Source organism: Erythrolamprus reginae, chromosome 3 (genome assembly GCF_031021105.1).
Source record: "Erythrolamprus reginae isolate rEryReg1 chromosome 3, rEryReg1.hap1, whole genome shotgun sequence".
NCBI classification, from domain to species: Eukaryota; Metazoa; Chordata; class Lepidosauria; order Squamata; family Dipsadidae; genus Erythrolamprus; species Erythrolamprus reginae.
This window is the reverse complement of record NC_091952.1, coordinates 210,538,284-210,564,551: the sequence shown is the minus strand read 5'-3', so window position 1 is coordinate 210,564,551 and position 26,268 is coordinate 210,538,284. Positions and strand designations below refer to the sequence as shown.

Below are 26,268 nucleotides of genomic sequence, written 5' to 3'. Positions count from 1 at the left end.
TGAAAAGGGCGGCATACAAATCTAATTAATAATAATAATAATAATAATAATAATAATAATAATAATAATAATGAGAAGAAGCAGCTAGACAAATTAGTGAAATACAAAGATCTGAAAATCGAGCTGCAACGACTCTGGCATAAGCCAGTGAAAGTGGTCCCAGTGGTACTTGGCACGCTGGGCGCAGTGCCAAAGGATCTCAGCAGACATTTGAAAACCATCGGAATTGACAAAATCTCCATCTGTCAATTGCAAAAGGCCGCTTTACTGGGATCGGCAAACATAATTTGCCGCTACATCACGCAGTCCTAGGTGCTTGGGAAGCACCCGACTGGTGATGAAATATGAAACCCAGCATAGTGATCTTGTTTGCTGTGTTGTATGGACATAATAATAATAATAATAATAATAATAATAATAATAATTATTATTATTATTATTATTATTATTATTATTATTATTATTATTATTATTGCTTTGTCTAGTACATAATAGAGGTATGTGAAGATATTATTATTTATTTGCTTTGTCTAGTACATAATAGAGGTATGTGAAGATATAATAGCATTTATATACATGACACCAGTGAAGAGATAAAAGATTAGAAAAACATTAGAAATAATAATATTCATATACATGATACTAGTAAAAAGACAATAAATAAATAAAAATATGAAAATATAAAGAAACAATGAGACAGGGGACAGAAGGCAGACTGGTGCACGCTCCTTACTGACCTCTTAGGAATCTGGAGAGGTCAACAGTGTACAGTCTAAGGGTAAAATTTTGGGAGTTAGGAGATGACATTATAGAATTTGGAAGTGAGTTCCAGGCATCAACCACTTGATTACTAAAGTTGTTCTTCCTGCAGTCAAATTTGGAGCGGTTTACATTAAGTTTGAATCTGTTGTGTGATTGTGTGTTGAGGTTGAAGCTGAAGAAGTTGTTGACAGGAAGGGTGTTGTAGCAGATGATTTCTGGGCTATGCTTAGATCATGTTTAATTCCTTTGCAGAAAATGAGGTTCCAAGAATCTCCAGAGTGACCTTACAACCATTTGTTGTGCTCGTGCAACATGCTTAATTGGGTTAAGTTGGTATTAGCAGATCATGTGAGCATTGTAATCAGTCAGCACTGAAATCGGAAGGTAAAATCCAAAGCCCTGAATGGGGAGTCAGGTTAAATTAACTTGCCCAGCTAGTATATCATTTGAAGAACAGTTTCATATTTTGTTTTTTTCTCAGGGAAGTAGCATGCTGGGTCAGGGTCTGATGTATCATCTGAAAACAACCATAGGCTCCTAAACTGGTGTCACTGGACACACAATGCTAAGCCAGCAATAAATTTCATCATGGCTTAGCAAAAACTAAAAGTACAGTTTACATCTTAGCATTAGATAAAATTACTCAGGTAGAATGATTTCTTTGTTTTTTTATATTGCTTGAACCCATTCAATATCTGCCTTGCATGTGCCTTGAACTATTGTGTGGAGAAATGCTAGCTGGTAGAATAATTTTGGTTAAGTGTAAACAATTCAGATTTTTTTTAAAAAAAAAATAGTTTTCGGTTTTTTAAAAAAAATCATCATAGATCTAACTGCATGTTGACATACAATCCAGTCAAAGGTAGACAAACTTTTTCATGAGATGTGTGCATTTAGAACTTTAAGAATGTATGCTGCTATTATTATTATTATTATTATTATTATTATTATTATTATTATTATTATTTATTAGATTTGTATGCCACCCTTTTCTGAAGACTCCCACAAAATAATGCTCCCACAAGATGACTGCCATGGATGGATTTTTCTCCTGTTCACAATATGGTTTTTATGGTGAGCAAGGCAATCGCAGAACACTGATTACCAGAAAGCAAGTGAGTTGGAGATATTTATTTATTGTATTTATTTATTTATTGGATTTGTATGCCGCCCCTCTCCATAGACTCGGGGCGGCTAACAGCAGTAATAAAAACAGCATATAAACAATCCAATATTAAAACAGTTAAAAACCCTTATTATAAAACCAAATATACATACAGACCTACCATGCATAAAATTGTAAAGGCCTAGGGGGAAAGAGTATCTCAGTTCCCCCATGCCTGGCGGCAGAGGTGGGTTTTAAGAAGCTTACGAAAGGTAAGGAGGGTGGGGGCAATTCTAATCTCTGGGGGGAGTTGGTTCCAGAGGCTGGGGCCGCCACAGAGAAGGCTCTTCCCCTGGGTCCCACCAAGAGACATTGTTTAGTCGACAGGACCTGGAGAAACTGTTCCCTGGGATTCGTGCGGCAGAAGGTGGTCCCTGAGATAATCTGGTCCGGTGCCATGAAGGGCTTTATAGGTCATAACCAACACTTTGAATTGTGACTGGAAACTGATCGGCAACCAATGCAGACTTCGGAGTGTTGGAGTAACATGGGCATATTTGGGAAAGCCCATTATTGCTCTCGCAGCTGCATTCTGCAAGACCTGAAGTTTCTGAACACTTTTCAAAGGTGGCCCCATGTAGAGAGCATTACAGTAGTCGAGCCTCGAGGTGATGAGGGCATGAGTGACTGTGAGCAGTGACTCCCAGTCCAAATAGGGCCACAACTGGTGCACCAGGCGAACCTGGGCAAACGTCCCCCTCGCCACAGCCGAAAGATGTTTCTCTAATGTCCTATCCATCCTTATGCAGCCCTCCTAATAGAATGGAAGCTCCCAATGATTCCAGGTTTTTCTGGGACAAGCAAAAATATTTGTAAAAAAATACGACTACTGAGATTGGGAATACAAAATCCAAATAATCATGAGATGAAAAATAAATACAGAAAAAGCTAACACTAATAGCAACTGTTAAGTCACCTGGATTTTAAGGAATTATGGTTTGTCACACAGTCAGTGAGAGGTTTAGACTGGATCTGGCATTTTTTGTCTAACCATCAACCAGCGATGAAATCTACTTAACTGCTCTACCAGTTCGGAAGTGCGGGCTTTGCTCACACGCGTACCACTGTCTCATGTGCCTTTTCACCCTTTGTGCATGTGCAGAAGGCTTTGTGCATGCGCAAAGAGTTAAAAAAAAGAAAATGGCAATGTCCTGGCAGGTGGGCATAGCCCCGCACTGCAGCTGCTATCATTTCTCCAAACCACCAGTGGCTGCCATTACCAGTATGCCCAAACCAGCCCGAACCAGTAGCATTTCATCCCTGCTGTCAACCAGTAGCATTTTATCCCTACTATCAACTGCTTCCCAAAGATATGGAATAAAAAGGTGTTGTTTAATAATATTAAATATATTGTTGCAGGCTATAAGCTGCTTTAAGTAAAACTGCCTTTTGCAATCAACTGATGATGATTTTCTCAATGCAAATGATGTTTGTTTGTTTATTCATTATTTACTAGATTTATCTTCCTCATTATTCTTCAAATATTCTTCCAATGTCTCTTTTTCTTTTTCAGCTGTCTTGTACACCATGCCCACCTATCTCCTTAATAAGTAGAATCTGTCAATATCACTTCAAGAATGAAGAATATGATATATTGTCATAATTTAACTGATAACAATATATGTCTTGAAATAATTCCTTAATCTTAGAATATACTTACAGAGGGTGGACAACAAAATGGAAACACTTGACTTTTTGGCATCATCATGTTTGAACATGTTCAAATCAATCAAAACTTGACATATTTTAATGTTTTTTAAAAAAATTCTGTTATTTGATTTTTTTTTTAAACTATCTGTTTTTTTTTTACAGAAATTTAAGGAAATTGGTTATAGCTCTCAGACTTTCAAAGAGGCCAAATTGTTGGTGCTCGAATGGCAGGCGCTAGTGTAACAGAAAGTGCCTGAATGTTTGGCGTTTCAAGAGGTAATGTCTCAAAAGTAATGACTGCTTTTGAAAGAGAAGCAAAGCACAGGTCTGGTCGAAAGTCGAAGTTGTCTGAGAGAGACCGTCGGACTCTAAAGCGAATTGTTAGAGTGGATCGCAAACCACAGCTCCTAAAATCATTGCAGAGCTCAATAGACACGTACAGAACCCAGTTTCCACAAGAACTGTTCAAAGGGAGCTTCACAAATCTGGATGCCACGGAAGACCTGCAATTAGAAAAACTAATTGCAAATGTTTCAAGTGATGTAGAGTGATGTAGAAACCACCAGAAATGTTCCCTCAAGCAGTGGCAAAATGTGATTTTCTCTGACGAATCATCATTTACCCTTTTTCTGACCTTCAGCCATGTTTAGGTTTGGAGATAGCCAAAAGAATCATTTCCAGACTGCCTTCTCCCAAACGTCAAACATGGCGGGGATTCAGTGATGATCTGGGGTGCTATTTCTTGGAAATCCACTGGGCCAATGATTTCCCTTCATGGAAGAATTAACAGCCATCACTATTTAAGAATTTTGGCCGACCAAATTCATCCTATGGTTCAAGAACTGTTTCCAGAGGGGGATGCCATCTTTCAAGATGATAATGCACCAATCCATAGAGCAAGAATTGTTAAAGAATGGCACGAGGAACATTCTAATGAAGTTCAGCATCTCATCTGGCCACCACAATCACCAGACCTCAACATTGTTGAGCATTTATGGTCGATTTTAGAGATTCAAGTAAGAAGATGATTTCCACCACCATCATCTCTAAAAGAACTGGAGGGTGCTTTAACTGAAGAATGGTCTAAAATTCTTTTGGAAACAATTCACAAGTTATATGAATCAATACCTCAGAGAATCGAGGCTGTATTTGCCGCAAAAGATGGACCAATATCATATTAAAAGATATTTTGATGATTTTCCAAGGTGTTTCCATTGTTTTGTCCACCTCCTGTAGCTTGGAAAGCTTGTGGAAAGCAGGGCGATGGGAAGAAGTTATTGATATATTCCTATAAACAAATTTATTTATTTGTTAGACATCCTTCATAAGTATATAAGATATCGCCTTGTCCATTTATCCTCTCAACAGGCCTCTCAGAGAAAAAGAGAGAAGTTACTGTCTCAAAGTCACTCAGAGAATTTTGTAGCTGAGAATGTACTTGAGAAGGTATGAGATGCCTACCCTTGACAATACCCACTTTGCTCCCAGGCAGTCACTGCTGTTGACCCACAGTAGCTTTCCTCTTCCACTGGCCCCCTGCCAGCAATTGTCCTCAGCCTTCCACCCTGAACCCTTCATCCCAGCCCATTTTCTGAGGTATAATTTTCTTCAGGCCTTTTGCGGCACTGGAGAAATAGCCACCAGCCAATTAGACAGTGGGTGACAGGAATGGTTCTGGGGGTATAGTACACAATTGGCAGTGAGTAGAACAATCATGGAAGCTGTGCAATTACACTATCCATTGCATGCTGCCTGCCCCCACAGCCCAAACAATCACCCTGCCCACCACCAACTGTGACCAATGTGGGCATGGTCAAAGGTCAGTGCCTTAAATGTCCCATTCCAACTTGAAACTGGATTTCCTGAGTCCTAATATAATTATAAAGCCCTTCATGGCATCGGACCAGAATATCTCCGAGACCGCCTTCTGCTGCACGAATCCCAGCGACCGATTAGGTCCCACAGAGTGGGCCTTCTCCGGGTCCCGTCAACTAAACAATGTCGGTTGGTGGGCCCCAGGGGAAGAGCCTTCTCTGTGGCGGCCCCGACTCTCTGGAACCAGCTCCCCCCAGAGATTAGAACTGCCCCTACCCTCCTTGCCTTTCGTAAACTCCTCAAAACCCACCTTTGTCGTCAGGCATGGGGGAATTGAGATATCTATACAATTTATGTATGGTATGTTTGTATGTATGTCTGCTTAATAATGGGGTTTTTAAAATATTTTAAATTGTAAATTATGAGATTTGTTATGAACTGTTTTATTGTGTTGTGAGCCGCCCCGAGTCTACGGAGAGGGGCAGTATACAAATCTAATTAATAATAATAATAATAATAATAATAATAATAATAATAATAATAATAGTGAAATTGTATCATCTTTGAAAAATAGAAGAAACTGACTTTGGCAGGCATGTCTACCTGTACAATGTCCATTTCTGGAGTGACAATTAACCCTTTGATCTTGCTTAAATAAATGTGGGTTAAAGCTTTCAGTGGGATTTTTATTGTTATTCTATGTTATGATTCAGTTTCCTTCAAATTAAATGCATTGATGGTAATTTCCTAAATTTTCATTTTGAATGAACCATTCTATTATTCAGGAAATCCATCGAGCATAGAATAGCACGCTTTCAAATACCTGCTATCAATCCTCCAATTTACTCCTCCTGTTTTCCAAGGGAACAATAATTAGTAAGGCTTTTCATTAATGTGTAAGTTACTCTATTAAAATACTAAGCTGAAGAAACAAATAGGTTAACGTGGTGGGGTACAAGAAATAGATGTACTTTGCCTCACATCACAAAATTCTGACAACCTTTAACCCTGTAAGGTTTTTTTAAGTGGATCATTCAGTAAAATATGGACCTAGAAAAACTGATTCAACTGGAAAGCAAAGTATCATAATATCGAAAATCTAGGTTAAGTTTCTCTAAATATATCTAGCCTACTTAGGTCCTTTCACAGAACTTTCTGAAAATGTGTTATTTTTAAATGTTCTTCCAGATAATATTTTAGTTAGCACATTGTATTTCAGGCATATGATATTTAATCATCACAATAGTCCCTCAATGTTCATGAAACACAAACATAGCAAGAAATATAAAAGAACCGGCAAATAGTTTTGTAAGCTCTAAAATTACCTTGGCTAGGAAAGCCAGCTGGGTGATCTTGAGCCAGTAATTCTCTTGCAGCCCAAATCACATTCCAGAGTTGTTGCAGGGAAAATAGAAAGAAGGTATGTTTGCTCCCTTGAGTTATTTGTAAAAATAATAAAGGATGAATATAAATAAAATAAAATAGACTTGCTTAAATTTGAACTTTTGAAGTCATAATAAAATAATGCTTGTATGCCTAGATGTTCTTGAAGTTGCAAGCTACTAGACTAGTGATGGCGAACCTATGGCATGGCCATATCTGCTGGCACACGAGCCATTGCCCAAGTTCAGCTTCAACATGCATGTGTGTACTGACCAGCTGATTTTTGGCTTGCACAAGTGCTCTGGGAGGATGTTTTTGGCTTTCAGAGAGCCTCTGCGGGGGGGGGGGGGCAATTCATTCTTCCTCGGCTCTAGGGAAGCCTTTGGAGCCTGGGGAGGGTGAAACACAAGACTACTGGGCCCACCAGAAGTTGGGAAGCAGGCCGTTTCTGGCCTCCAGGGGCCTCTGGGGGATGGGGGAACTGTTTTCACTCTCCCCAGGCACTGAATTATGGGTGTGGGCACTCACACATGAACAATAGCACGCACACATGCTCTTTCAGCACCCGAGGGAGAAAAGGTTCGCCATCACTATACTAGACATTAGCCCTCAAGCTTAACTTCATGAGATCTTGGATAGTAAATTGAAGTCGAAGGTCATTTCAGACAAACCTTCAAAAACTATCAAAAAAGATATTTTTTTGTTCAATCTTTGCCTTCCTTTTATAGAGTTATTTATGAAGGCCAATCAGGGAGCAAGAAAAAAGAATCAAGTAATTAACATAAATGAGAAGATTTCCTTGAAAAAATCAACATGGTTCAGTTAGGGTGTCAAATAAATTAAAAAGAAGTAGAGTCTGGATATAACCTTGCTTAAAAAATTAGATAAGTCATTTATGGAGGGGAAATCAATTTAAACACTTTTAGGGATGCTGCGAAAAGAATGGATGTTGACAATTTGTATGAGTTACTGCTAATTTTATTCATAGGTTATTCCTATCAATTGAATCAAAGCGGCAATAAAATCAGCATGTAACAAATGTGGATTTCATCTTCATATAGTTGATAATGAAATGATCTACTGGATGAATCATATTGCTCTATGATTGTAAAACTACCTCTTAAACCAAGCCTTGTTTTCAATCAGAATATTATTCTGTATTATTCTGTACTTTTGCAGCAATGTATATAATGCAGTGGAAGTGATGTGCCGGTGCCTGGAGGCTGTTGGGGTCAACAGACTCAAACTCAACCCGGATAAGATGGAGTGGCTGTGGGTTTTGCCTCCCAAGGACAATTCCATCTGTCCATCCATAATTCTGGGAGGGACTATTGACCCACTCAGAGAGGGTCTGCAAATTGGGCATCCTCCTCGATCCACAGCTCACATTAGAGAACTATCTTTCAGCTGTGGCGAGGGGGACGTTTGCCCAGGTTCGCCTGGTGCACCAGTTGCGGCCCTATCTGGACCGGGACTCACTGCTCACAGTCACTCATGCCCTTATCACCTCGAGATTCGACTACTGTAATGCTCTCTACATGGGGCTACCTTTGAAAAGTGTTCAGAAACTTCAGGTCGTGCAGAATGCAGCTGCGAGAGCAATTATGGGCTTCCCAAGGTATGCCCATGTTACACCAACACTCCGCAGTCTGCATTGGTTGCTGATCGATTTCCGGTCACAATTCAAAGTGTTGGTTATGACCTATAAAACCCTTTATGGCATCAGACCAGAATATCTCCGGGACTGCCTTCTGCCGTACGAATCCCAGCGACCGATTAGGCCTTCTCCGGGTGCCATCGACTAAACAATGTCATTTGGTGGGTCTCAGGGGAAGAGCCTTATCTGTGGCGGCCCCGACTCTCTGGAACCAGCTCCCCCCAGAGATTAGAACTGCCCCCACCCTCCTTGCCTTTCGTACCCACCTCTGCCGTCAGACATGGGGGAATTGAGACATCTCCCCCGAGCCTATACAATTTATGTATGGTATGTTTGTGGGTATGTCTGCTTTAATAATGGGTTCTTAATGTTTTTAAATTATTAGAATTGTTTTATTGTTGTTGTGAGCCGCCTCGAGTCTACGGAGAGGGGCGGCATACAAATATAACAAATTAATAAATTAATAAAATATGTAGTACAGACATTAACACAATATTTGCTGGAGATAATCCCATCACACAGCTAATGTTTCATATTGCAATTGTAAAGTAACATTCAGTAACTACAGAAATTCCTGCATGATTATGATGATATAGAGTTTTGGATTACTCCAAATTTATAGTTCATTCTTAGAGACAACTCAAGATACTCATTGAGACAAATATTCCTAGTGCAAGAAATACGGCATAAAAAGTTTGAAGTTTCCAACAAATTGTTTTTTAAAAAATATTCTATATAAATACCTCACTGTGCCACTTTACCAAGTATGTGCTCACACCACCACCCCATCTATAAATTGGCTTACTAATAGTGTTGGGCAAACTAAACTTGCAAAATTCAGATTCGTGCCAAATTTTGCAAAGTTCAGCATGCCGAACCTGAACCCGAATTTTTAAAAAGTTTGGGTACAGTTCAGGTTCGGGTTCACTGTTTGGCCGAACACTGCAAAACATCGCCGCCCGGGAGGACAGTGGGGAATCCCACGAGGGGATTCCAGGGGCGGGGCTTTGACATCACAGAGACTACTTCCTGGACGGAATAATAGAAACAAACTTAATTTTACCATTCTACTAGCTGGTTCTCATGATTTCGCAACATTTATTTTTATGCAGTAAGTTAATATTATCAAATAAACTGATCAGGACAAACATAATGTTCCAATTTTTTGTTCTAAAATAGCTTACTAACATTATCCTTTAGAAGGCTTTTGTTCTTTTGTATTAAAGCTTCTATTATTTTATCTATGAAATTAAATCTCATGAACAATGGTGGGAAGGGATTAATTCTTTTCACACAGAGGTCATAAGTTTTCTTTTTCCTTTGTAGACTTCATCTTTTTTTCCATTTTACTTTATTACAGCAGACACATAAAAGTGTGCATTCTATATTCTGAACTTTCAGATATGAATATTTTCTAAGAATGAATGAATAAATGAAATGAATGAATTGATCTCTGGTCTAAAATTGTAGCAAGTTTTTTTAAAAAAAAAAAAAGAATGAATGAAATAAAACAAATGTATGTGGCCGCTTACATATGCAAGGATGTTGAACAAGAACAAAAATGTAATTCAATTATCAAAAACTATTAAAGAGACGTCAAGACCCCCAAAACCCCTAGAAACATATATCCCTACACATGTGTTTCTCCAGTACCTTTACTACATTCATGTTAGACTCTTTTCAGCATTATTATATAAATAACTAGGGCTTACAGCAAAATTTCATATTTCTTTGCTACTTACAGATACCTATCCTGCCACTACATATGTTGCCCTGTTCTGTACAAGACTGGTTAAAAACTGTAATTATGAATATTAAGGTACTTTTATATTTTTTAATTTTGTGTAGTTTTTGTTTTACTATTGTTTAGGTTTTTTTTAAAAAAAATGTTTGTATTAAATCTTCCTTATGCTAGTCTGTTGAGCTTTGATTATTTCTTGTATGTAGTATGTCGATAACCAATTAATTCTGTTCTCATTAGCATAATATCTATTCCTGACTACTCTCAAAGTGGATAACATTATTCTTCCCAATCCCGTGAATTATATTATCTGTTCATTTAGATCTCACTAACTGGGGAAGTATGGGAGAAATAGTTGTTTTACAAAAGCAGAATGAAAGAGGCTAACAAAATCAAAAATCATACAAGATGAAAAAAAAATCTGCAACTAACCTGAACATTCTTGATCTGTGTTTGGTCAATACAAGGAAGATCAGATTTTCTTGTATTGATCTAAAGTCTCTTAAGCTTTTTCAGAAAATAAAAACTGAAATTGATAGCAACCTGCAATTTTATTTAGCAACATGCCTATATGACCAGAAAAAGAAAAATGGCAAATGGTGAGAAGCATTCTGTAGAAGATGATTGAAGGGGTTGAGAACTAACATTTTAGTAAATCAAAATTAGTAAGTGATATACAGTGATACCTCGTCTTACGAATGCCTCTTCATATGAACTTTTCCTGACCGGGCGTTCAGGATTTTTTTGCCTCTTCTCACGAACCATTTTCGTCTTACGGACCCTTGCTTCTTTCCCGGTTGGCGCAAAACAAGCAATTTTAAGTTAGCAGGCTCTGATAATCGAAACGGAACTGGAGCCAGGCTTTCCCATATGGGATCTCCCCCTACTCCCATCCCATCTGCTAGAAAATGGCGTGTCAGAGAAGAGGAGCTCTCCGCTCTGGAGTGGCGGGTGGATAAAGCAACGCTAGTGGAGTGCTTGTAGAGGCAAGGAAAGGGAGCCTGTGGAGGAATAAATGGCATGGGGAAGGGTCCTCGAAACATAAGGATTCAGGAAAGCCGGAGCAATAAATGGCATGGGGGGGTGTTCCTGGAAACGTCAGGATTCAGGCCGGCTGGATGATTCATGTCATTTATTCATGTCATTTATTCATGTCATTTATTCCTCCAGGTATGGTTTTCCTATCGTAGTAAATGAGGTTGAATGTGTATAATTTTAGAAGAGTTGCACTACATAGGGTACACATACAGTTTATATAGTAGATAATACATATTTTTGTGTGCCTGTGTGTAATATGTATGTACACATATGGCATATATACATAGAATTAAAGAGTACATTTTGAATATTCAGTAATGTTAAATAGATAGGAAATTGTATCTCTTTGAGGCTAGGAGAGTCCAGGCACCCTAACCCTAACCCAAACCTTGACATGAGTGATGTCTAGTTGGCCACCGTTAAGCCAATCGCATGACCTTTAAGGCATCCTCTCAGTCACATGATCCTCAAACCTGGTGACATGGTTGGCAAACCACACCCACAAAATAAGTCACGCCCACAGTGTGGTAATAAAACCTTTTGCAGCCCCTCACTGACAGTGTCATCTAATGGAAGCTAGGAAGTAGGGTCTTCTCTGTTGCAGCACCTTCTCCTCCTTCAAGGGCTTCCAAATGCCTCTATCCTGTTCCCTTTAAATGAGCCTTTAAATATGTCTCTCTCTGTCTCTCACTAGGTCAGGGGTGTCAAACTCACATATTCGCAGCGGTATCACATGAAGTGTCAGGATTTCTTTCACCTTCACTAAACCTGGCACGGGCATGGCCAGCACATGACATATCTGGCTCCCTGGACCAAGAGTTTGACAGACCTGTTCTAGGCCTTGAACTACGATGGTTGGCAGATTCCATTAAGTTAGCTGTTGTTTAGAAAAGACAGTTTTACTTGTTTCCTCTGGGCAGCTGTCATATTTAATTTGTAAGCCACTTTGATGCCAGGCAGCCTTAGAAATGTGTTTTATAAATACAAGTTATAAATTAAATAAGGTATAAATAAGTTATGTGTGTTCTGAAAACTGTTGAGATTTGATATTGATCTGCCCTCAAATTAGCTTTTCCAGGCTAGACAACTTTCTATGAACTTTATTAAGTTGTGTCTTATGAATGCAAAAATGATTGTCAAAAATGATTGTCAAACACCAGTAGTAATCATCAAGGAACAATGGGCTGACATATGCTAGGACACCCATAATGCCCCATTAAGTGGAAATTGCTTATACATAAACGGGGGTCTTTAAACGCAAATGCCAAAAGAATTTGATTCTTGAAAAACACAAAATACAATTCAAAGTAGAACAATTTGCAAGATGTATGTTTACAAAATTACACCATTCAATCTTTTAGCAGCTTTAGAAAAATAAGAGTAAAGCAGCTAGAAATTGTGTCACATATTCTATGGCAGGGAATAGGCTTATGGATTTATTTTCCTGAATTGATTTGTTGCTTTCGAGAAATGATCTTTACTGAAGCTGTTTTTGTCTATAACAGACCTGGGCAAGGGATGGCCTGCAGGCCGCATCCAGCCTGCCCGCTGTCCGTGACCGGTTTCCTGGAGGAGGAAGCCATGAAGTGTGGGGGGGGGGAAAACAAGCGCCTCGAATGAACAGGACAAAAAAGCACCCACCAACAAGGCTCTCTTAGAGCCCCACCGTCGCGGGACAAATTGGGATCACTCTTTTTAGTCCTGTTTTGCTGCAAGAAAGCAACAATCCGTCCTTCCTCATGGCTCTCTCCTCTTTGTGGTGCCAGACAAAAGGCAGCGGGTTGGGAGGGGGGGCAGTTGCTGAGGCTTAGGGTGGCAGCAGCAGCAGCCCAACTGCAGCGGGAACAGGCTGGGCAGCCGAGATGAGGGGGGGGACCAACAGCCCAGAGGATAGGATGCAAGGGCAGAGGGCTGCTGGGGGAGGTGGCGGCGGGCCGACAAAGAGGGGAGGAAGGCAGGTGGATGACTTCATTCCATACTGGATGTTATTGTGTCATAAGTGAGTGTTATTGTGATAATGTGGGAGTGTGAGCTGCTGGGGAGGGGCAGTGCAAGTGCGGAAGTGAAGGGAGGAAGGGGAGGAGAGCGGAGGGGCAAATAAATAAATAAGGAACAGGGAGAGGTTTGCGATCTTTGTGTGTGTGTGTGTGTGTGTGTGTGTGTGCGCGCGTTGGAGGGGTAATTTTGGAGAAAGAAAACAAGGAAGAGAGTAGAACTGAGTTAATTATATTAATCTGGCCCTCTAAAACCATCCCAATTTCTCATGCGGCCCCATGGCAAAATTAATTGCCCACCCCTGTTCTATAACATAATGCATCAAGACTAATCCCTATTGATTAGGCTTTATTGCAATTTGATAATACTGAAAGCCTCTGTTCTGATAAATTGCAGACTAATACAACACATACTCTTGTACTTACCATTAATTTAACTGCAGCAGTAGTCCCTTGAGTCTAATCTGTGACTAATGTATTGCTAATGAGATATAGTACCTAACCATATATAAATGTAAGATTAAATGAAGAGTGCAGGATCTATTCTGTTGGTTTCAAGGCTTATTTAAGACCTAAAAAAATGAATGTGCACAGGAGAAAGCGAACTCTTGTTTTGCTTTATGATCTTCTAAGTTATAAATTCTCAATCTACTCCAGCAGAGTTGTTATGAGGTTAAAATGGAAAATAACCATGTTACTCTAAATTATGCACAGGAGAAGCATTGTAAAAATAAAGTAAATCAAATTCTAATGAGAGTCTGGAAAAGAAGGGTGTTGGACAAAGGCAGCCCAGACAATCTGTTAAAATAAAGAGTCTGAATAGATTCTATTAAACAGCAATTTAGTTTCCATGGGAACTAAATAGTAAATTAATTGCTTCTTGTACAAGATAATTGGGGGTATGCTGCTAAATCTGAAAGAGCAGACTCTTTTCCTTTTAATTAAAGATGAAGCTATCTAGATGTCCAGACACAAATAATAATAAAGGCACCAGGATTTGTTGCAGTTGTCAATATTTTTTATTGTTGATATGTCCCTACAGAGTTAATGTCCTGATGGCTGATTATAATTAAAGTATGCATCTAATTTTGTTCAGTTTTTTTATTTCTAAATTTTAAATATATTACTGTCTTCAGTAGCCTTCCAGGAAGCCTTGAATAACAGGATATTGCTCCAATGCTGGAAAAGTGGAAGGAAAGGAAGGACAACTAGCAGCAAGGATGATAAAACACCAGTGGGAGACCTCAAAAGCTAGATATGGGGACATCATCTTGGAGAAAGAGCATACGTTTGCTAAGAGTCAAGAGTGACTTGAGGGATATAATTTTTTTAAACAATTTTAAATTAGGCACAAAGATAATATATATACAATGGTACCTCTACCTAAGAACACCTCTACTTATGAACTTTTCTAGATAAGAACCAGGTGTTCAAGATTTTTTTGCCTCTTCTCAAGAACTATTTTCCACTTACAAACCCGAGCCTCCGAAACTGTAACTGGAAAAGGCAGGGAGAAGCCTCCATGGGGCCTTTCTAGGAGTCTCCTGGGAGGAAACAGGGTCGGAAAAGGCAGGGAGAAGCCCCTGTGGGGCCTCTCTAGGAATCTCCTGGGAGGAAACAGGGCCTCCACCCTTTCTGTGGTTTCCCCAATTACACGCATTATTTGTTTTTAAATTGATTCCTATGGAAAAATTGCTTCTTCTTACAAACTTTTCTACTTAAGAACCTGATCACGGAACGAATTAAGTTCATAAGTAGAGGTACCACTGTATTTTTATTGTTTATGCCATTAGAGGTATTAAAAGTTGATTTGTGCCAAAAAGTTGATACTCAACAGCCATACCAAGGCTGCATGAGTCAATTATTAGTTGTTGAAGTCATGTGTCCATGGTTCACTTTCCTCCAAAGAAGTAGGACAAATCACCACAGCAACCCTATTTTCAGCTAGCTCTTGAGACAAAGTCAAGGGAAAAGAAACATTAAACATAAGAAAGAAAGAAAGAAAACTCCAGTTTGGACTTGATTCGAGTAGATTAGATCAGGGCTGTCAAACTCATGAGCCATGGACCAGTTGCATCACATTCTGGTCATGCCCACAAAGTTTAGCAAAGGGGGGGAAAGTCACAATACATCACGTGATGCCACCATGACAATGTGAGTTTGAAATTCCTGGATTAGGTTATTCTTTGAATGGGAGCAAAGAAGGATGTTAATGCAAAACTGGCTGGATTCACTCAGCACCCTGCCCTCCTTGAACACCATTCTATCCTCCTAGATTAATTTCCTCCCCAAAATTAAAAGGAGGAGAGACCAGCTTCTTCATGAGCAATAAACCCCCACCAATTCCAATTACAGTGGTACCTCGTGATACGAACCCCTCGTGATGTGAACATTTCGAGATATGAACCAGGGGTTTGGAAATTTTTTGCCTCTTATGAACTTTTTTCAACTTACGAACCCACCGCAGATCGCAAAATGACGCTCCGCTGGGCGCCTTTTGAAACAACCGAGGGGCTTCTCGGCGTTCTCCTGAACCTGAACTTTTGCCGAACTTTTTGGGTTCGGGTTCGGGTTCGGGAGACTGTCGAGAAGCGCTGCCGCCTGCCTGTCACCTTCTGAAACAGCCGGGGGGCTTCTTGGTGTTCTCCTGAATGCCGAACCCAGAAGTTCGGCAAAAGTTCGGGTTCAGGTTCCGGAGGCTGCTGAGAAGCACCCGGCTGTTTCAGAAGGTTACAGCTGGGTGGCGGCGCCCGGTGGAGGGCTGTTTTTGCAATCAGCGGCGGCGTTTTCGGCTGATCTGGAGGGTGAAACTGAGGTGGGGAATCCCAATAGGGAATTCCATGGGCGGAGCTTTGACATTATGAAGACGTCCTTCATATGGGAAACATTGTTTCGTCTTATGAACTTTTCATCTTAAGAACCTCCTTCTGGAACCAATTAAGTTTGTAAGACGAGGTATTACTGTATTGTTTGAATTTTTATCTATTAGTGTAATATCCCTGGTTCTGGAAGGGAAAAATGTATTCCTGAGACTCTTTTCAACTCTCTGTTCATCTGCCAAATTTCCGGCTATAGAGTAACCCCTTATATGTGAAAAATCAATATGGCTAGAACCACATACCCTTTCCAAAGATTTGTACCTATAAACCACGCAGTGCCAAATCAGTGCTGTATCGTGAACAGAATATTTATTTGTAAAGATTTTAATCATTATATTGCAAGCTAATCTTTAAGTGTTTTATCCAGAGAGCATCTAGTGCAGTGTTGGGCTGCCTCCGGTACGCCTGGGATTGCTGATCCGTTAGCAGAAACAGAGATGCGTGCACATCTGTGCATCCTCGCCATGCCCCCCGCATGCCCCCGTGCAAGAATTTGCCTTTGTGCATGCGTAGAAGCAAAGAAACCAGCGGTTTTCAGCCTTTATTTGCTTCTGAGCATTCGCGGGGCAAAGAAATCAGCGAAATCTTGACGTGGGCGAACATCATCATGCGAGATTTCTTTCCACACATGCACGAAAGCAAATTCTTGTTCAGGGTGCGCAGCCTGCTGCCACCCCCACGTTTCCCCACGCCGGCGTCCAGGACCAATCTGGTAGAGAAAGGTAAGTGTGGCCTTTCACTGATCTAGTCCTTCTCTGCATGAAATATCCAGTTATGACTTCTATGTATGGTTGGCGAAAAACATATCTCAAAATACTGCACCGTGTCAATACAGAACAGTAGTGTTCATTTTTCTCTATACTTCTCCTGCCTTTATTTTTAAAAGAAGGGCCCCCAGTTTGCAATACTGTTATCAGAAAAATACATATTTACTAACTTATAAAGCATTTGAAGAAAACTGCTCCTGATCTTTTTCTTGATGTATTCTTTTTTTTATGCCTTGAGCTCCAATCAAACCTGTTTAATATTTCAATTCAATTCAATTCAATTTATTAGATTTGTATGCCGCCCCTCTCCGAAGACTCGGGGCGGCTCACAACAACAATAAATACAATATTCTAGAAAAAACAAATCTAATATTAAAAAGGACATTAAAACCCTATCATATTTAAAAAGCAAACAACACATACATATCCAAACATAAATATAAAAAAGCCTGGGGGAAAGGTATCTCAACTCCCCCATGCCTAGCAGTATAGATGGGTCTTGAGTAATTTACAAAAGACAAGGAGGGTGGGGGCAGTTCTAATCTTCAGGGGGAGTTGACTCCAGAGGGCCGGGGCCACCACAGAGAAGGCTCTTCCCCTGGGGCCTGCCAAATGACATTGTTTAGTCGACGGGACCCGGAGAAGGCCAACTCTGTGGGATCTTATCGGTTGCTGGGATTCGTGCGGTAGTAGGTGGTTCCGGAGATACTCTGGCTTTAAAGGTCATAACCAACACTTAGAATTGTGACCGGAAATTGATCGGCAGCCAATGCAGGCCATGGAGTGTTGCAGAGATGTGGGCAAATCTTGGAAGCCCCACAATGGCTCTCGCTGCCGCATTCTGCATGATCTGAAGTTTTGTTAAATATGATTAAATCTAAAGTTACCAAGGAATAATGTTTCAGAATGGCTTTTCTGCTTTAATAGATTATGCTATGCTGACCAGGAGTTGTGAGCATAACAGAGGATTGAAAGCACCTAGAATCTGTAGATGCCTGTGCACAAAAACAGGATTTAGATAAGGCCCATGTAGAATTACAAATATGCTTTGAACTTTCCTACATTGCCCTAAAACTTAAATCTCATTATAAAGAGTTACAATGACTTTGTAAATGCAAAACTCTAAGCATCAATGTGAATTTGGTATGCCTTAGTACAGAAAAAATTAATTCCCTCCTTGGGTATTTAATCTGAGAACAATAATTTTCATGTAACTGTTATCAACCCTATCATGCTCAAGAGACTTTTCTGGTGTATCAGGATACCAAAGTCAATTAAAAAGGAAAATTCCAGGAAGCCTAAACAATTTCACAATCAGGTTACAGTTTCTAAGGACATTGTTTATTTTTATGTGTTATTAATTTACTCAGTATGATACCAAGGCAGTATGATTCATATCAACAAAACCCAAGAGTATTGCCATGGTGTAAATGATACACAAAGTCAACAGAAATCTCTCCTAGACACATGTACAAAGAAAACGAAAAAGGACCATAAATGTTCCATTGCATAAGTAAATAAGGGATACTCTTTGAAAAATAAATTGCTTCACTGTAAGCTATTGCAAAGTCCAACTATGAATTGAACTAAGCTGAATAGCTGCTATTAGTAGTTGAGCCAATGCTTCACTGTTGTCATTATACTAGCATAAAATCTAAAATATGTTGGCTGCTTTAATGTCTTTTTCTGGAATTAGGGTGGCCTTTAGTCTACTTTCATGTGGTCTCAGCCTAATCCAAAAATTCCCAGCAGCAGATCAACTCAAAATTCTAGTAAACGCATGGCTGACTTTAGACATGTTGGCGCCCCAGGCAAAATTATATTCTGGCACCCTCTTGGTTTGGGTCATCTGCTGATTTTATTAGGGAATTTCAAAAAGACACCCATTTGTTTCTTCTTCTTATTTCTTCCAGTGTTTGAACTTTATAGTGACAATTTTCAGTTCTGGACATTTTTACTCTATTTATTCCAGACATTTTCACTATTTATTCTGGGGTAAATTTGTTTAACCCTCAAGTGGATGCAGTTTTTCACTTTTTTGTTATGTGTTTAGCTCTCCTTAAAATTTGACAATGCTAAACCAATGTCAATGTGGCTTTAGACCTTACCCCTAAATAAAGGCTATTTTATGAGATAGCAAGAGAGAGAGAAATACAGGGGAGAGGAAAAGGGGGGGAGGGAGGGAAGGGAGAGGGAGAGGGAGAGAAAATGAGAATGAGAAAAAAAGAAAATGTTGTTTGAGCCTGCCTCCAATTACTCCTTGATTTTTGCAGTTACTTAATAGCCTCCAAGAGGAAAGCAACTTAGAAACATAGAAACCTAGAAGACTGAGGGCAGAAAAAGACCTCATGGTCCATCTAGTTTGCCCTTAAACTATTTCCTGTATTTTATCTTACAATGGATATATGTTTATCCCAGGCATGTTTAAATTCAGTTACTGTGGATTTACCAACCACGTCTGCTGGAAGTTTGTTCCAAGGATCTACTACTCTTTCAGTGAAATAATATTTTCTCATGTTGCTTTTGATCTTTCCCCCAACTAACTTCAGATTGTGTCCCCTTGTTCTTGGGTTCACTTTCCTATTAAAAACACTTCCCTCCTAAACCTTATTTAACCCTTTAACATATTTAAATGTTTTGATCATGTCCCCCCCTTTTCCTTCTGTCCTCCAGACTATACAGATTGAGTTCATTAAGTCTTTCCTGATACGTTTTATGCTTAAGACCTTCCACCATTTTTGTAGCCCGTTCAATTTTGTCAATATCTTTTTGTAGGTGAGGTCTCCAGAACTGAACACAGTATTCCAAATGTGGTCTCACCAGCAATCTATATAAGGGGATCACAATCTCCCTCTTCCTGCTTGTTATACCTCTAGCTATGCAGCCAAGCATCGTACTTGCTTTTCCTACCGCCCGACCACACTGCTCACCCATTTTGAGACTGTCAGAAATCACTACCCCTAAATCCTTCTCTTCTGAAGTTTTTGCTAACACAGAACTACCAATGCAATACTCAGATTGAGGATTCCTTTTCCCCAGTAGATGGGGAAAGGCGTTTCTTTACAGCAAGTTTATGGTTTGAAGATATATCACATCACTGAATGAGGTGTGACCTCTACTTTTCCCAGTTCTTGTCTACAAGCAATACGTCTTTATAGGTTAACACTGCCTCTTTTGCTTATGTCTATACCCTCTCTCTATATTGGATGAGTGTAGATCTGTATGCAAAATACGAGTGGTTGAGAGTTGTTAAAATTATACATTATCTTGGTAGTTTTAATTTTCAAATCTAACTATTGAAGTTAAGAAACTTAATACACATATCAGGGATTTATTCTCTCTCTCTCTCTCTCTCTCTCTCTCTCTCTCTCTCTCCCTCCCTCCCTCCCTCCCTCCCTCCCTCTCTCTCTCTCTCTCTCTCTCTCCAAAGCAGGTTCCTAATATGTTAAGGGTAGTTCATTGTCCATAGTCCATCCAAGCTCCATTTCATTAGAAATCTTATCATATGGATTAAAAACAGAAAAGTTATACCAATTAGCTAATTATCAGTTAAGTCTGTATGGTCCCTGGTTTTGCATATGACTTTGAATAAAATCAATACCATCAAAATGTAATTCTGAAACAAAGCATACATATTTCAAATACATATAATGCCTTGGTAAATTTGTAAACACTTGCTTTTCATAGTCTCTGTCAGGCCACAAAACTGTTTTTTTCTGTCAAATGAGAATTATGGTGTTTAAGATAATTGAAAGCTTGTTCGCTATATTTTAATCTTTCAGGTTTTCAATAATTTCAAGACTTTTAAATGCTGAAGAATTGTGTAATCTGATCCTGTGAAGAAATCCCTGGAACTTCTGCTACCATACTATTTATCACAGTCACCCAAATTAATTATGGAATAACCAACTTCTCATATGTTGAAAAAAATCACTGGGATAAACAATATTGTACCTGGCATTTCCTGGATGCGCTTGAAGGATGAACCACGTTCCTAGAGGTCTTTCAGATGACGAAAATAATGAGTAGGAGGGCTCTTCCCCTAAAATCCAAGTCTAAAGATGTGGTCTGCTGCTGTCAACATAATTAGGCTGCTGTTACATACAAACACTCTTCTCCTGAGCAAGAGTCTTGCTATTGATTTAGTACCAATCACAGCACTACCTATTATATGGGTACTATAGCAACAACAAACAAACTTTTGACAACAAAGGAGCTGTGTATTTTTTTTTCTGAGGATTATGCAGTCTTGACATTCATGTGGTACATGAATTAAAACATGAGAAGGTTGACACTGCATGAATATGGTTCCATAATATCCACTTAGACCCTCTAAAAAGATATAGTGATGACCTTGGAAGAGAGGTGCCATTAGGGAGATATAATGGAAATGCATAGAGGGAGAGTATTCTTGAAAATTATATTTAGCTTGCTGAATGCCTGCCAACAGGTAGGATCCACTTACCTTCCCTACTGGTACAAATCCTGTCGGAAGTGCATTTCCCCTACGTCACTTTGGAGAAGTAGCCCTCTGCACATGGACACACCTGGTGCACCAGTTAACGGCCCTACTTGGACAGGGAGACTCTACTCACAGTCATTTATGCCCCTATCACCTCGAGGTTCAACTACTGCAATGCTCTGCCGCATGAATCCCAGGGACCGGTTGGCCTTCTCCGGGTCTCGTCGACTAAACAATGTTGTCTGGCGGGACCCAGGGGAAGAGCCTTCTCTGTGGTGGCTCCGACCCTCTGGAACCAGCTCCCCCCAGAGATTAGGATTGCCCCCACCCTCCTTGCCTTTCGGAAACTCCTTAAAACCCACCTCTGCCGTCAGGCAGGGGGGAATTGAAACATCTCTCCCTTGCCCATGTAGTTTCTGTGTATGATTCGACTGTGTGCTTGTTTTTTATATATTGGGGTTTCTTTTGGATTTTTTAACTTAAAACTGTAATTTAGATTGCTAAATATTAGATTTCTTACTATGTATTGTTTACCATTGTTGTGAGCCTCCCCGAGTCTATGGAGAGGGCCGGCATATAAATCCAATAAATCTAATCTAATCTAATATCTACATGGGGCTCTCTGCAATGTTCTCTACACTCTCTTTAAAGAGTGTTCGGAAACTACAAATTGTGCAGAATGCAGCTGCACCAGCAGTCAGGGGATTACCCAGACATGTCCCCATCTCTCCAACATTCTGCGGTCTGCACTGGCTGTCAATTGGTTTCTGGACTCAATTCAAAGTGTTGGTTATGACCTATAAAGCCTTACATGGCATGGGACCAGATTGTCTACGGGACCGTCTCTTGCTGCATGAATCCCAGGGACCAGTTAGGTCCCACAGAGTCGGCCTTCTCCAGGTCCCATCAACTAGACAATGTCACTTGGCGGGACCTAGGGGAAGAACCTTCTCTGTGAAAGCCCCAGCCCTCTGGAATCAACTCCCCCAGAGATTCATGTTGCCCCCACCCCTGCCCACCTTCTGTAACAGTCTAAAGACTCATTTATGTCGCCAAGCTTGGTGTCATTAGATTATACCCCCTGGCCAACAAATGTATAATGGGCTTGTTTGTGTTGGATTAGGTCGTTGAGGGAGTTTGAGGTGCGATTGATGAAATTGAGGGATGAGCCATTGCTGTTAACAAAGACAGAGCCAAAGAAAGAGTTGAGGAGGTTGGCTTTGGATGAATCATCATGGTCTTCTTTGTTGTTGGGTCCTTTGAGAGGTGGGATGGGTCTAGAGTCTTTGAGTTTATTGTTGACAAAGTTATAGAAAGCTCTATTAGATTTGGTGTGTAGGAGGTTTTCCTCATGTTTGCTGTAGTAGTTAAGGCATTCTGCTTTTATTTGATTGCAAATGCTTTTTTTTTGTTTGAATGGACATGTGTGTATGCTAATAGGCTTTTTAGTTTTTAAATGTAATTCTTAATTTTAATTTTAATTGATCATATCTCGATGTATACTGTTTTTTTATGTTGTAAGCCACGCCGAGTCTTCAGAGAGAAGCGGCATATAAATTTAATTTAATATAATAATAATAATCATCATCATCATCATCATCTTCATCATCTTTGCACATGCATAGAGTGGTTTTTTTTTCCAATCTCCCTCGAGGAGTGGTGGCCTTCTAAAACCAAGATGTCAAACTACCCTTATCACAGCATCACGTGACATATCAGCAGTGATGGGCTACCAACATTTTTACTACCACACTCTGGGCGTGGCTTGTGCATTTTGTTTCAACAACTTTCAGTGCAAATTGGGTGCTCTGGGATGGAGCTCCATTTTCGCTATCCTACTGTGTTCCCCCCCCCATGTGGGCAATAGCCCACCCCTGATTATCTACTATATAAAGTGTATGTACACACACACACACACACACAGCTCTTCTAAAATTATACACATTCAACCTAATTTACTGCGATAGGAAAAACATACCCAGAACCCAGAAGGGGGGGGGGAAGGGGGGGAATCAAAATTTTGCTACCGGTACTGAGTACCTGACCGTACCCATAGGAGCCCATCACTGTGTATCAGGATTTTTTATCTTTTCACAAAACCGGGCATGGCCAGAGTGTGATGGATCTGGCCTGAGGGTCACAAGCCGGACAGCCCTATTCTAAAATATTATTTTAGGATGCCTGAGTACAGGCACAGAGCAAAGTGCCCAGCATTTATAGCTCAATCTGTTCTCTATCCCTTACCATTGCTACAGACCCAGCATGAATTTCTTAAGCAGGTTGCTTGTATATTGAAGGGTGACCTGAGAAGCTGAAAAATACCTTTCAATATATGTTAGCAGTGAGAAAGAAAGGAATTAAAATCATAGGATCGTCTTATTTATTACTTATTTATTTATTACTTAGATTTGTATGCCGCCCCTCTCCGGAGACTCGGGGCGGCTCACAACATGTAGAAACAAATCATAAGTGAACAGACAAATTTAAGAATATTTAAATATTTAAAAAAACCCATATGCTAACAGACGCACACCCAGACATACCATGCATAAATTAAACATGCCCAGGGGGAGATGTTTCAGTTCCCCCATGCCTGACGGCAAAGGTGGGTTTTAAGGAGTTTACGGAAGGCAGGAAGAGTAGGGGCAGTTCTAATCTCCGGGGGGAGTTGGTTCCAGAGGGCCGGTGCCGCCACAGAGAAGGCTCTTCCCCTGGGGCCCGCCAACTGACATTGTTTAGTTGACGGGACCCGGAGAAGGCCCACTCTGTGGGACCTAATCGGTCGCTGTGATTGGTGCTGCAGGAAGCGGTCTCGGAGATATTCTGGTCCAATGCCATGAAGGGCTTTAAAGGTCATAACCAACACTTTGAATTGTGACCGGAACCTGATCGGCAGCCAATGCAGACTGCAGAGTGATGATGAAACATGGGCATACCTAGGTAAGCCCATGACTGCTCTCGCAGCTGCATTTTGCATGATCTGAAGTTTCCGAACACTTTTCAAAGGTAGCCCCATGTAGAGAGCATTACAGTAGTCGAACCTCGAGGTCTTGCCAAATATACACTCATTTATATGCATTTCATAAACCAGGTTTACTAAGAAATAACAAAATCCACAATATGAAGTCCTTTGCATATCCTAAATTATAAGACACTCATAAGTATTCTAAACTTTTCACACTTATCATATAACTGTAAAATACGTGGTATTCACAAATAATTCATTATCTAAACAGTATGTTTCAAATGCTGCTCATAAGGAATGTTCAATGACTTCTGAAGGATGCATCCAATTAAGACCAATTTTAAGACAGAAATAATTGCTGAAATTTTCATTTAGCAGCAGACATCTGTTTTATCCTTTTATAATTCCACCTGCACTTGGAAATGATGCATAATAAACATTTCTAATTTGAGCATCATGCTTTCCGGAGGCTACATTAATAAAAGACACATCAGAAATAGGGATCACTGTACAAAAGGAATGCAGAACTAACCATTCATGTTACTGCTTTCTCATCATCATACATTATAGATGGTACTTTAATACAGTACTTTCGATCTGTACTTATGTCAAGGTTGATGTTGGTATGATTCAGGTCCAATGAAAGGATACAGGAAAACTTAAATTATATTTTCCATTTTCCATAAATGTTTCTTCTTATGTCCTGACTTCTGCAGTCATAACCATTAAACAGATCAGATAATGAAATCAGAAGGAAGAGTAACTCTGAAAAACAGGTAGAAAAAATACACCCAAAGCAACCCTCAGACAAACAAAATATGAGTTGAGGACAGAAGTATAATTTGAGAAAGAATCTCATATAATGATTCTCTGATTCCCCAACTCTTTATTAAGTTTAAGTTAAGTTTAAGTTTTATTAGATTTGTATGCCGCCCCTCTCCGCAGACTCGGAATTCCTAACAGAATTCAATTATGCATTCATAATTGGAATTTTCTGTTACTATAGCATAATAACAGCAGCAGCAGATTCATAACTTTGATTTCCTAGTCCAGTCTAGCTTGAAGAGCTGTCAGGTAAGATCACAGAAAACTATATAGGGATAGAACATAGAATTAACTGCTCCAAACTTGACTTTAAAAAATATGACTTCAGTAACCGAGTTGTCCAAGAGTGGAACTCATTACTCCATAATGTCCTCCCCAAGCCCCCAACACTTTACCCTTAAATTATCTATGGTTGACCTATCCAGATTCCTAAGAGGTCAGTAAGGGGCGAGTACAAGTGCACTAGAGTGCCTTTCATCCCCTGTCCTATTGCTCTCCTATATCTCCTATACCTTTCTTCTATTCCTATATCTCTTCTTCTATTCTTTAATTGATATGTTCTATTCCTATAACTTCTTTTCTATTATTTCTTAGATATATTTTACTATGAGTATCTCCTCTATAATCTTCATTATGTATTTTACTCTGTGTGTGTGTGTGTGTGTGTTTGTTTTTTTTAATGTCGGATCACCCTGGTATATTGAACGAATGTCACAGCTCCTTTTTGCCTCTAGGCCCAACCCAGGACCATTTCAAGGCAGTTAATTTATTCATAGCCAAATAAATTAACTGCCTTGAATAGCTAAAAACATTTGACATATATATACATACATACATACATACATACATACATACATACATACATACATATAAATGTTTTTAGCTGAAATTTTAAAATTAAGGGAGACTAGGATGGTACCATTTCGGCCTTGTTCTGGCCTCATCAGCTAGCCACACCCTTCCTTACTGGGATTCGATCTGGCAGCTTCTGCCTTGTAAGGCAGAGAATTAACAGTTGAGCCACCAGACCTGATCCCTCCAGCTCTGTACCAGGGAGGAGCTATATGTTTTTTATGTCGGATCACCCTGGTATATTGAAGGAATGTCACAGCTCCTTTTTGCCTCTAGGCCCAACCCAGGACCATTTCAAGGCAGTTAATTTATT

At 39.8% G+C, this 26,268-nt stretch overlaps 1 protein-coding gene across 2 annotated transcripts in view; it reads right to left on the bottom strand.

The window, feature by feature from the left end:
- RP1 (RP1 axonemal microtubule associated) overlaps positions 1 to 20,988 on the bottom strand; it is a 210,839-nt gene extending 189,851 nt beyond the window's left edge. For both annotated transcript variants that reach the window (XM_070747755.1, XM_070747756.1), the window contains exon 1: positions 20,806 to 20,988. The gene's annotated coding sequence lies outside the window, so the exon portion shown is untranslated. The remainder of the gene's footprint in view (positions 1 to 20,805) is intronic.
- Between the last annotated feature and the right edge of the window lie 5,280 nt (positions 20,989 to 26,268).